General features: G+C 41.4%; 1 protein-coding gene across 1 annotated transcript in view; it reads right to left on the reverse strand.

The window, feature by feature from the left end:
• The window catches only part of PAK5 (p21 (RAC1) activated kinase 5), a 285,370-nt gene extending 274,525 nt beyond the window's left edge, over positions 1-10,845 (reverse strand). The window contains exon 1 of the mRNA XM_036244816.1: positions 10,539-10,845. The gene's annotated coding sequence lies outside the window, so the exon portion shown is untranslated. The remainder of the gene's footprint in view (positions 1-10,538) is intronic.
• Between the last annotated feature and the right edge of the window lie 1,051 nt (positions 10,846-11,896).

Raw genomic sequence — 11,896 nt, forward strand, 5'->3', positions numbered from 1 at the left:
GGGTGGTGGTAGGGAATGGTAGCTGGGTAGGAAGTCTTCAATGAGAAGGTGACAATCAGATGACCAGATGCTCATTGTGCGGTGGGAATGAAAACAAAGAGAATAGGTAGGAAGTTGACACAAGGTTGAGTTGAGAGATGCTAAGAGGAATGGCAGTGGTACATGTGAGAAAGTTTTAAGTTGCTGAGATTTAGGGAGCTGTTGCTGTGAGAAGGGAGAATGGAGTCTACCTTGAGTAGTAAGAAGATAGGACACAACTTGGAAGTAGCTGTTATCCTTTTTTTTTTTTTTTTGCTTCATTGATTTTAAAGAGAGAAGGAGATAGAGGAAGAGAGAGATAGAAATATCAATGAGCAAGAACATCGATTGGCCGCCTCCTTCATGCCCCCACCGGGGATTTAGCCCATAACCTGGGCTTGTGCCCTGACTGGGAATCGAACCAGCAACCTCTTGGTGCATGGGTCAATGCTCAACCACTGAGCCACATCAGCTGGGTGAGGTAGCTGTTATCTTAAAAACTCACATAAACTATAAAACAAACTACTATTTAACTTAGGTTATGAATAGCTGTTATTCAAATATTACTGGAAAATTCCTTTTATTATTTCTTTCCATGTCCCTAAAACCTAGAGAAGTGACAACATTGTTGTAAAAACCACACTGATGAGGAAAACCCTACGTTCAATTTCTGTAAGTTTTTTTTTTCCCTTTAACCTCCTCCTCCATCCGTATTTATATAATTAAAGGTTAAAGTATACCCACATAGTAACTGTTCCTACTTTGGGGGAAGAATGTCTCTCTTAAACAAATGAAGTATAAGTTTTCTACTCTTCCCTTTCAGGAAGACCTCTCCCAGGGTCAGTAAATTGCAGAGGAGCTAAATTAGGCAAGGGAGCAACTCAGTTGACAGTAAGGACAATTAGCTATAAAATCAGTGTTTTATGCACATTTGTTAGGCTAGGCACATGGAACATCTTTAATAATTTTTTGCTTGAATTATTATAAATATCTTAGATATATAATAATCAGGATTCCATTTGTGTTCCATTTGTGCTCTTGTCATTTTATGCACATTTGGGTAAGTCAAATGATCATGCTTAGAAGCAAAGGAATCAAGTTCCATCCAGAAAATAACTGCATTTCTTAAATAGCATGTCAACCTTGAATTTGAATTTGAATTGAATAGTGAGGCTAACAACTTTAGACTCTGTCATAGATCTTATATTTAGGACTCAAGGTGAGAGTGAGTGAGCCCTCACCCATTCCCCCATAATTTGTTATGAAAAGAGTGATGGAACCAATAACGTTTGGATAAAGTCATCTCGACTCAGTGGAACAATGGAGTAAAGGAGGCTTGGCGATGAACCAGTCCTTTAAGGAAAAACAAAGGTGCTCTCCATGACCAATTTATCTGTATCACCAATGACACAGATGGCAATTCCTTTGAAAATTGGAGGAAGGAATCCCATAACTGACATCTGTTTTAAAATGTAAGTTAAATTTGTTTCTATACAAGCCACCGAATACCGATTTGGGGCTTTGATTGTTAATCATAATACTGAACACAGTCAGGCAGTCAATGCATTTCCTTTTCCTTCCAGGAGGAAATTTGCATGAAGAAAAATGCTGAATCAGAGGATCTGAGAGTCCAGGTGGATTGATTAATCCAGCAACTTTTAAATTATTGAAGGTTCAAGGACTCCAAACAAAACTTCTCTTCTCACCTACTGAGTTGCCATACGGTACAGTACTGATGGACAATGGGATTCAAATGAGCCGGGGGTTGACTGCCCTTTCTACCCTATTCCCGCATGATATTTTTCTTGAATGACCTATTTTATAGAGCTCTATCAAGACTAATTAAGATACACAGGTAAAATAGCTGGATGAGGGCTTAATACATCTTGTTCAATATGTTAGCTATAATCTCAGGAGTGCAGTCTACTTTCTAATAATCTACATTGCTGATGCACAAGCAGCTGGTGTGTGTGAGTGTGTGTGTGTGTGTGTGTGTGTGTGTGAACACCTGAGTGTTACCTTTCTAAAATAGCAACTAGGTCTGATTCTAACATTTGAGGGGCAAGAGCACAAATGGAACACAAATGGAATCCTGATTATTATATATCTAAGATATTTATAATAATTCAAGCAAAAAATTATTAAAGATGCTCCATGTGCCTAGCCTAACAAATAGGCCCTCATAACAACCAAAAGCCAGGTTTACTTACATATAAAATTCTTAAATTTCAGAACATGGCAGAAGAAGAAGCAGTCTCGTGTCCCTCCCCCTTGCTCTTTCTACTCTGGCCTCCGGCACTCGTGTGTGGACTATAACATCTGCATGTCCAAACCCCCATTAACAGTCTTTCCTCAGCCCCACTTAGGCCCATGAGCCTTATATTTATATGCTGGGAAGCCCAAGGTCCTGGGTATGCAGAGCAGGACCCAGAGGGGACCAAGGTGGTACACGGGCCCTTTGATTGGTACAAAAAGGCATAGCTGTATAGGTGCAGCCCAGTTCAGTTCTTTACTGTGCAGTGTCCAGGACAGGGGCCCCTCTTGGTAATTTAAGATTTATCTCTTTCCTGTTTTCAGTACAACTGAAAAATAATTACCCTTTTCCATTCCTTTTGAAAGTTTTCTTTCCTCTGGAAAAAGTTTATAAACAGTTATAAAAGCAACGTGAACCTGTGCATTAAATTACCTGGTTAGCCACAGGAATTTCCTATTTCCAAGCTGTAGGAAGAATACAAACTGACCAATGGATTATTTTTTAGTAGTACGGACCAACAGTTATTCAAACCAAGAGCCCAGTATTCTTGGTGGACTAAACTCAGACATTACTGTAGCACCTGATAAATGTCAGCTAATTCAGAATACAAAGAAGCCTAAACTTACATGACTATTCCATTTATTTCCAAACTATACCTCTTACTTCTGCTAAACAGTTCTCTCTTTCTAGTAATCCAGTCATTGGCTCTCATCGCACCTGAGAATGGGACCTCCCCTCCAAATACTCTGCCTGTACATGAAGATCTGAACAGCCCCCTTCTTCAGGACACCAGGAAACAGCTTCTCCTATGTGGGGCACTGCGGCGCACATTGTACCTCGAACCCTGTGCCAGCTGTGACTGTACATCTCAGTGATGTTCCCTGTAGAGGGGAGGGACGAGTGGCTGCTACTCAGTCCTGTTGACTTCCAAGTTCTGCGGTAGTGGCCATTTTTAGTTTATCTTTTTGTTTTAATTTGATTTTGGTTATTTAACACCCATCTCATCTTTTTTGTTTCTTTCACTGTATAAGGGGCAGTGGGCCTGTTAATCAAGGTGCCCTCCCTCCTCTCTCTGATGCCAAGTGGGCTGGGTGTGGTGGGCACACCCCAATGTACAACCACCAGAGGGCTGTGGCCCAGCCCTGAGCAGGCTGTTCTCAGCTGTTTCTCTCTATCTGATACCTAGACCCTGCAACTGGCTAGGTGCTGGTTAGCTTCCAAGCCGGTCTTTTGGTGATGGTTGTTATTGTTTTTGCCTCAACCCCCTCAATCCTGACAATTCTTTTAGCTACCTGGTAACCTTCCAGTGAATTCTCTTTGCTGAAGTTAGACAGAGTTTCTTTCATTTGCATACAAAGCAAGTGCTGATACACTTGGCAGAGCCCCTGACATAAGAGATAATCAATGAATGTTGGTTACATAAATGAATAATTATAATCTGAATGCCATATTTGTAAAATATTGGGGTTTTATTCTGTTTCACAACACAATGTTATCATTGACTAAGTTTTGAAAAATTTGGAAACGTATAAAAAAGTAAAAGAAAAGCCACCTATATTTCTACCACCCAGGCATTGCTGAACTTTGTTTTGGTTCCAGTTTTCATATGCATGTGTGATATTTCCACTTTCCAAAACACATATCATTGTAATGCAATAGTGCATTTGGTTATGTCCACTAAAAATTGTGGTGAAGGTTATTCCATGTCATTACACAATCTTCAAAATGGTCACTTTTAACATCGATGTTACAGTCCATCATTTGCGCACATTAGAATACTTTTATCTAGCCCCTCTGTTTTTAGTTATACAAGTTGCTCAATTGTTTCTGTTATTGAAAATTATGTAAATAATACTTCATATAAATTGTGCCTGTCTCTACTTCCCTAGTAAAGACTAAAATGAAAGTAAAATAAAAGCCAAATAGTTGTGTCAGATAACTTGAGCTTTTAAATGCTTTCACAAATATTTTCAAACTGTTCTCCAGTAAAATTGTATCATGTAAGTCTCCTACCAGCACCAATGAGGATGTCCTTCTCACTGCACCCTTGCCAGCACACACACACACACATGCGCACACACACGCACACACACACACACATTGCTTGTTTAATACATAGAACATGGTATCTCATTTTTGTTTTAATTTGCATACTTGTGATTAGTAGTAGGAATACTTATTGAATATGTATATTAGCCTTTTTTCTTCCTTTTAAATTACATATTCAGATATTTAGACAACTCTATTGGGATGTTATTTTCTAATTACTAATATTCAAGAATTCAGTGTGACTATTATACTATCTGTTCTGTCATGCTTGGGGTCAATATTTTTTTTCATGACTGTTTTCTGCTTTAAACTGTATTTTTCCATATACAAAAATTTAAAATAGATTTCAATCTATCTTTGCTTTGTGATTCTTTCCATTAATTTTATATTAAAGAGTCCTTCCCATAAAATGGTTAAATATTTTCTTCTAGCTTTGTTTCTCCTCTGGCAGGTAAACTTTCCAATTTATTTGGAACACGGTCTAGTGAGTCATGTAAACAGAAGTTCTTAGTTGAACATTTTCTACATACTTAGCCAATTTCCTTGACTCTTGTAAAATACTCTTCACCATTTCAAAATGCTTTTTTCCAATCACCATTCTTTTTCCAAAAACTGCCTGATTCTGTTTCCAGGCTATTCTATCCATTGAGTTATTTATTGATCCTTCCTTACATCAGTACAACTCTGCTATAATGATTATAATTTGATGATCAAATTTATTGTTCATTTCTGGAAAGATGACTCACCCTCACTCCCTATATATTCTTTTGCAAAATTTTCTTGATTTTTGTCATATAGTTATTTTTCCAGACAAATGGTAGAATCATTTTGTCAAAGTTTCCCAAATCCCAATGCAATAAAGCTAATTAATCATGGAAAACTAACCAGTTCATAATATCCATCTTTCCACCCAAGAATAAGGCAAATTTTCATTTGTTTGTTTCTTATTTTATGTGTCTGAGTAAAATTTTATAGGTTCCTAAGTCTTTAGATATTTCTTATTAGTCCCCAGTATTTTATGTACATTTACTATTTTTGCTAGGTAATTTATATTTTTGTAGATTCTTGAACAGAATCATTTCCTACTCTATTTTTTGTTGGTAAAACTGATATTTTGGGTAGCCATTGGTTTTTGAACATGTATTACATAACCATCCACCTTACTGAAGTCTCATATTAGTTTCTTTAGGTTTTAGCTGAATCAATTGTGTATCCATCACTTTTAAACAAAATCAAGACACAAAGTCTGATTTATCACCACTTAGGTAAAATGTTATACTAAACCATATGCACCAACCAATATTTTTATTTATTTTTAAAGATCACCTTTTATGCAAATAATAAAATGACATGAAACTAAGGACATCCTAGAAATCCAAAATGTAACCTGTGTTCCTGTGTTGAACCACATTCTCTTCCCTCAGGTACTCAGTCTTGCTATTCAAAGCTACCAAAAGGAGCTCTGAATGAGAGACTACGTCACTTCTCACTTGGATCAAACAGGACAAAGAAAACAATTCAGCTGGTGATTAAGAATTTTGACAACTGTAGAAGACAAAGAAACATACCAGGAGCCTGTTCTCATAGAAAGAGCATTTGTCTCTTATTTTAACCCCTGACAATAGGCAGGGTGATTTTTAAAACTGAACCCCCCTAGATATATTCAGAAAGCAATTGCATCATCTTATAGATATGTGAACAGATTCTCTTTTCCCCAAACATGTTTTCTATTTTAAAAGATCAGGATAATAGTATTTACTACTTATGAATTCATCAAATATTTGTTGTGCATCTGATTTGAGTTCTGCATTGTTGAGAAAAACTGGAGGGCCATCTATAGCAAAAAGTAGGGATGGGGACAGATGAGAACCTAGGCTATAACAGAAGTTCAATAAATAATGTTATTGATTATTAATTATTGTTAATTATTAATCTCTAGAAGCCTAAAAGTCTTGTTCACCACCATCCTCCTAGGTACTAGCATGGCCAATATAAATGTCTAACAAATATTTCAGAAATATTTGTTAACTGACTGATATATTTTTACAAAATCCTCAGTTGCCAGGAAATATTTTGACAATTATTAACTACTCACTTAAAACCAATTATTAGAAGATGCTGCTGTTAAAGCTAAGAATACTCCTCTTTTGAAGTCAGAATGAGGTTCTGAATTGCTCTTTTTCTACAACATAGTAAATAAAAAAGCTTCTTCAAAAAATAAATCCAGAGACATGGAAGTAGGGAACAGACTGGCAAACCTCAGAGGGAAGGGCAGGGGGGACAGGAAGAGATAAACCAAAGAATTTATATGCACATAACCAATGGATACAGACAACAGTTCAGTGAAGGAGTGGTGTGGGGAGGGTCAATGAGGGCAAAAAAGGAGAGACATCTGTAATACTTTCAACAATACAGATAAATTTAAAAAATAATAATAAAGCTATATGAAAAATCACATCTTTCAATTGGCACAGAAAAGGGCTATAAGAAAGAATATTCATTCCTTCACTCATTCACCTAAATATATTGAACATCTTCTACATGCAAGATACAACATAAATGGCCATCAGAGAGTTTACAGACATTAAATGGCCAAACAGGTAAATGCTAGAAAGTAAGTGCTAGGGAAGACAATCAGAAGGGTGATGAGAGGTTTGTGTTGTGGGGAAGAGAGATCAAAGAAGCCAAAGGATGAGTACAGCTTGAACTTGCAAAGTGTAGGGGAAGTGGTTGGGATATTCAAGAAACAGGAGATCAGCATGACAGCAGCAAGAGGAAGAGATGCCCAAGATGAGGCGGGCCAAGTACCCAAGGTTCTGAGAGTCTCTGGAATCTGTCCCAGGAATGTGGATGCATTTTATGCAGGGAACTGACATGATCCTATCTATTCTGGATACAATATTGGAGGGGCCAAGCAAGTAACTAGGGATCTTGTTAGAAAATTATACTAATAATCCAGGTGAAAGAAAATGACTTGAAGTTTGATGGTGGGAGGGTGGGAGGAATGGAAAGAAGAATCTATCAGGATATATTTAGAGATATGAGTAGAGAACAGAATTTATAAGACTATGTGATGATTTTGGGTGTGGAAGGCAAAGGGAATGGAGATACCAAAGATGACTCTTGAGTTTCTGGCTAAAGCAACTTCATGGACAGTGTTACCAGTCACCAGAACAAGCAAGATTATAAAGGTGTTAAAATTGGGGTATTTTTGTTGCTGTTGTTATTTTTGTTATTTAATTTGGATTTCTGGTGTGTGTTTGCATTGTGTTGGCGGGGTAGGAAAAAGAGAAAGACAACATTAACTAATTCATCTGGGACAGGGTATGTTAAGTATATTACCTGTTCAAGACTGAGATCTTGGATTGTCTGGGTTTCCAGGTAAGTGACATTTGTATAAGTGAGGTATGTTTGAATGCTGCTCTACCTTACCACGTTTGGGTAAATTAAATCTCGAATAGGTCAGCTGGATTAAATAGCCCTTAAAGTCTTTTCTGAACCCATACCACTCTATTTTTACCTTCTACTTGTATGCTAATATTAATGTTGTCATTAAATGCAGATCTTAGGGATGTTGGCAAACTGGGCTGAATAGTGCCCCCCCCCCAAATTCATGTCCAACCAGAACCTATGATTGTGACCTTATTTGGAAACAGGATCTTTGCAGATGTAATCAAGTTAAGATGAAGTCATATTGAATTAGGGTGGCCCTTGATTCAATTTGAATAGTATACTTAGGAAAAGGATTTTGCCATGTAAAGATAAGGCAGAGAGACTGGAGTTATGCTATTACAAGTCCAGGACCACCTGGGGCTAGGAGACACTAGAAGAGGCAAGAAGGGATTCTCCCCTAGGGGCTTCCGAGGACACACAGCTTGTCTACAGTTTGATTATGGACCTCTAGCTTCCAGAACTGTGAGAAAGTTTTCGTTTCACGCCACCTAGTTTTTAGTAATTTGTTAAGGCAGCCACCCTAAGAAACTAGTACAGTTGGGAAGATTAAATGAGATTACATATTTAAACCTGACCAGTATGATACAAGGCACCTAGTATAGGTTAAATAAACATCCATTTCCCTTCTTCTCCCAGTGGTTCTCAACATTCCTAATGCCGCGACCCTTTAATACAGTTCCTCATGTTGTATGTGGGCATATCTGCATGTGGGCGGACCTGCCTGGAGACAGATAGAGGAGCAGAGTCTTAGGTGACCCCTGTGAAAGGGTCACTCGACCCCCAAAGGAATCGTGACCCACAGGTTGAGAACCACTGTAATGCTGATCACCACTGTTTTCTTAGTGGTTTATATTATGAGTAATCCACACACCCACCTATTTAGGTAAGTCTTTCTTACCTGAAGTCTTCCTAAGCTTCTTTTACAAACGAGGTAACTTAGGTTTGGGAAAGTTAAATAGCTTGCCCATGATCACAACACTAAAAATGGGAGAGTCAGAGCTCAAAACTTAGCTCTGTCTCACCACCAAGATGATCCCACACCCCAGAACACCTGCCTCTCACACCTGCAGCATTTTAGCAAACTGACACCGGGAAGGAGAGGCAATGCCAAACTGTGTTTTCAATGACTGCAATTCAATCTCACACTTATTTACAAAATAACAAATTGCAGGGATTTAGCACAATCAATCTCTACCCATTCATACGGGAACAGAAACATTTTATTCTAAGACCAATGCTATCAATGAACTTGTCATCAACTTGTACTGCTTCCATTAGCAGTGTTTCTGCATTGCACATACTATTCCAAGTCAAAGTACTATCAGATGGGACATTTATGACTTTAATTTACTTAAACGCATTTTCCTCAAGCATTCCCTATTTTATTTAGATGATACTCACTCATTTTTGCTACCTAAGGAGACCATTAAATAAATGCAGTATGTATGGAGGGTAGTGTCTCTAAACTTTGCAGTCAAAGATGTCCATCCTTTAAATTATAAGGCAAAAAAATAAAAGCATATTCTAAATTTACCTTCCCTCCCTAACTGAGTTGTACTGCTGAATATAACAGATATACAAATATAAGGTGACACAGCAGTTATTATGGGGCATCAATTTCATAGAATTCTAGTGTAGTGTGGGCTTCTGAAGAGCAACTGGTCCATCTGGACTCAGGTGAGTGTCCACATGCCACTGGACCCCAGAAGAGGAAAAAAACGCACTGAGAGGTCCTCTGAGTTACTGAGGACCCTATGGCTATTTCTTGGTAAAACCCTGTGGAATGCCAGGTTTCTTGATTTCCCCCAAAATGCACTGAGCCTTCTAAGGTATAATCAACTATTAACTATGACACTTTCCTCTGGCTTTGTGTCAACTTATTTTTTTCTTTATTAATTTGGCCTAAAAGTGCCCACCACTGATAGCCTCAATGCTTCGAATTCCCTTAATTGGTATCTAATGTTGAATGAACTTGTGTCCCATGTTTAAAGCTCTAGACATACACACATGGATTCAAGAAAGGCTAACATGCTCCTCCAAACCGGGCGCTCATCTCTGACTTTTCCAGTTTACCCTCCAGGAGGTCCTCATAGCACTCAATTTTGACAAGAGTTTGGAATCGAAATCCTCTTCCACGCTCTGCCCACACGCGTGCCCATGAGCAGAAGTTCTCTCTCTCTCCATTACAACCCACCACGCACACACACACTCCAAAGCAAGTAACAAAGGAAAACAGCCCCATAAAGACTCAGCTATTGCATCTTCCAGTCCACACCTGCCAAGAGACAAAAACCACACGGAAATCCTGCCCTGGCAATATGTCCAACACTCCTCGGGAGATACAGGCACGGTGACACCCCCGGGCGTGCACAGCTGTATACACAAAGAACTGGTATTGGGCTTGCCAGCGGTCTGGGGGACCAGCGCACTCCCAACACTGGGATCCAGGGTTCTCCTGCACGCCTTCCCACCCAGTGGAAAGAAACTACCCTTTATTTGACCCGTGGAGAGCCCGGGCTGGGTGGTAGCGCATGGGTGTGTGTGAAGGGGGCGGGGGGCGGTCCCCGGATCCCTTCCCTCCAGCCAGAGGATCCCAGCCTTTGACATCTCCTAGGAGATGCACAATTGCGCGCTGTCACAGATGTCCGCTCCGCATCCTCTCCGGGCAGAGCAAGATGCCCCGGCTCCCAGCCGTGCACAGCCCCGCAAGCGCCCCTCCCCGCGCCCATACCCACCCAGGCAGCCCCTCCTGGCGCCTGCCTACCTGCTGGCTGGCTGTCAGCGAGCGGCGGCGCCTCATCCCCTTCGCCGCCTCGGCTGCTACGCTGGGAGCGCCATGTTCCCGGTCTCCCGGGCGCACGCCGGGCAACTACTACGGGCTGGGGGCGAGGGGTGCGGAGGCCGTGGGGAGGGGGAGGCAGAGCCAAAGCTTTCTACTCTCCACCCAAGCCTCCCCCAGCTACTGAGCATGCCCAGCTGCCCGGCGTCGCCCCTAGGAGGACTTTCCGTGAGCACACGCAGCTGTTCCGTGTTTTCGTGGCAGCCGGCGGGAGGCAGGCGGCAGCAGCTGCGGGGGGTGGGGGTGGAGAGGTGTCGGGGGAGGGTCGGGGGAGTGTCTCCTCTCCGCGGAGCCCCGAGCAGGAGAAAGCCGCCTCTCACCCATCCAATCACACGTATCCTCTGCCTTCCCTGGCGGGGGCAGCTCCTGCACGCCCCCTCCCTCCACACTCCGGTTTTGCAGGAAATTTGTGCAGGACCATTGCAGGTCTGAGCCTTGCTTAAGTGGAGAGGCAAAAGTGGGAGGGAGCGGGGCTGAGGGACAGATCCTTCTGCTAGCCTCATCACTTCCACCTGGACCTGTGTTTGTCAAACTTAAATGTGCCGGTAAATGAACGTGCAGGTTCGGATCCAGTTGGTCTGACTTGGGCCCTACGATTCTAGATCCCAGGCGATGTGATGCTGCTGGTCCTGCCACCACACTGAGTAGCCAGGATCTAGAGAACCCCACTCTGTGACCTCCCAGTGGCCATCCTTCAATCAGCCAGACTAGAAATGGTGTCTGGCGTCCACAGTCCACAGAGGCCCCTCCTGCCCACAGATGGTGTGGCTGCTAACATGAAGGTGCCCCTTCATCCCCCACCCGTCCTTTGGTTGCTGTGCCTGCCCTGGGAGGAATCTCAGTAGGGCTGGACTCTGAGCACCCAGCACAAACTGGCTACTTTCTTGCAAAATTTGAAGCCTGGGAGAATATGGGTTCCTTGACCTCTCCATGTTCACTTGGCTAGTTGACTAGCAAACTAGTTGCTCATTGAGCCTGTACTCAAACTGGAACCAGTTTGCCTTGGCTGTTCCTCTGCCTTTCTTGAACTGGAACAAAACCTAAGACTAGATATCAAAGTGTCCATTGTGGTACTTGTAAGGTAAGACTGGGCTTGCCCAAATAAGACTGATAAGAGTAGAGTGACTATGTACCAAGAGTTGACAGGACTTTCTGATGAGTATGTTTGAGCTGGAGTTTCCAATATCTGTGGTTCGTCTCAAATGCCCCAGTTGTCCACTCCCTTCCCAACCTCCAAAGGCCCCAAAGGCTCCAGAATTGTCAAGCATGTTCACTGTCTATGC

Source organism: Molossus molossus, unplaced genomic scaffold (genome assembly GCF_014108415.1).
Source record: "Molossus molossus isolate mMolMol1 unplaced genomic scaffold, mMolMol1.p scaffold_m16_p_6, whole genome shotgun sequence".
Lineage (NCBI taxonomy): Eukaryota > Metazoa > Chordata > Mammalia > Chiroptera > Molossidae > Molossus > Molossus molossus.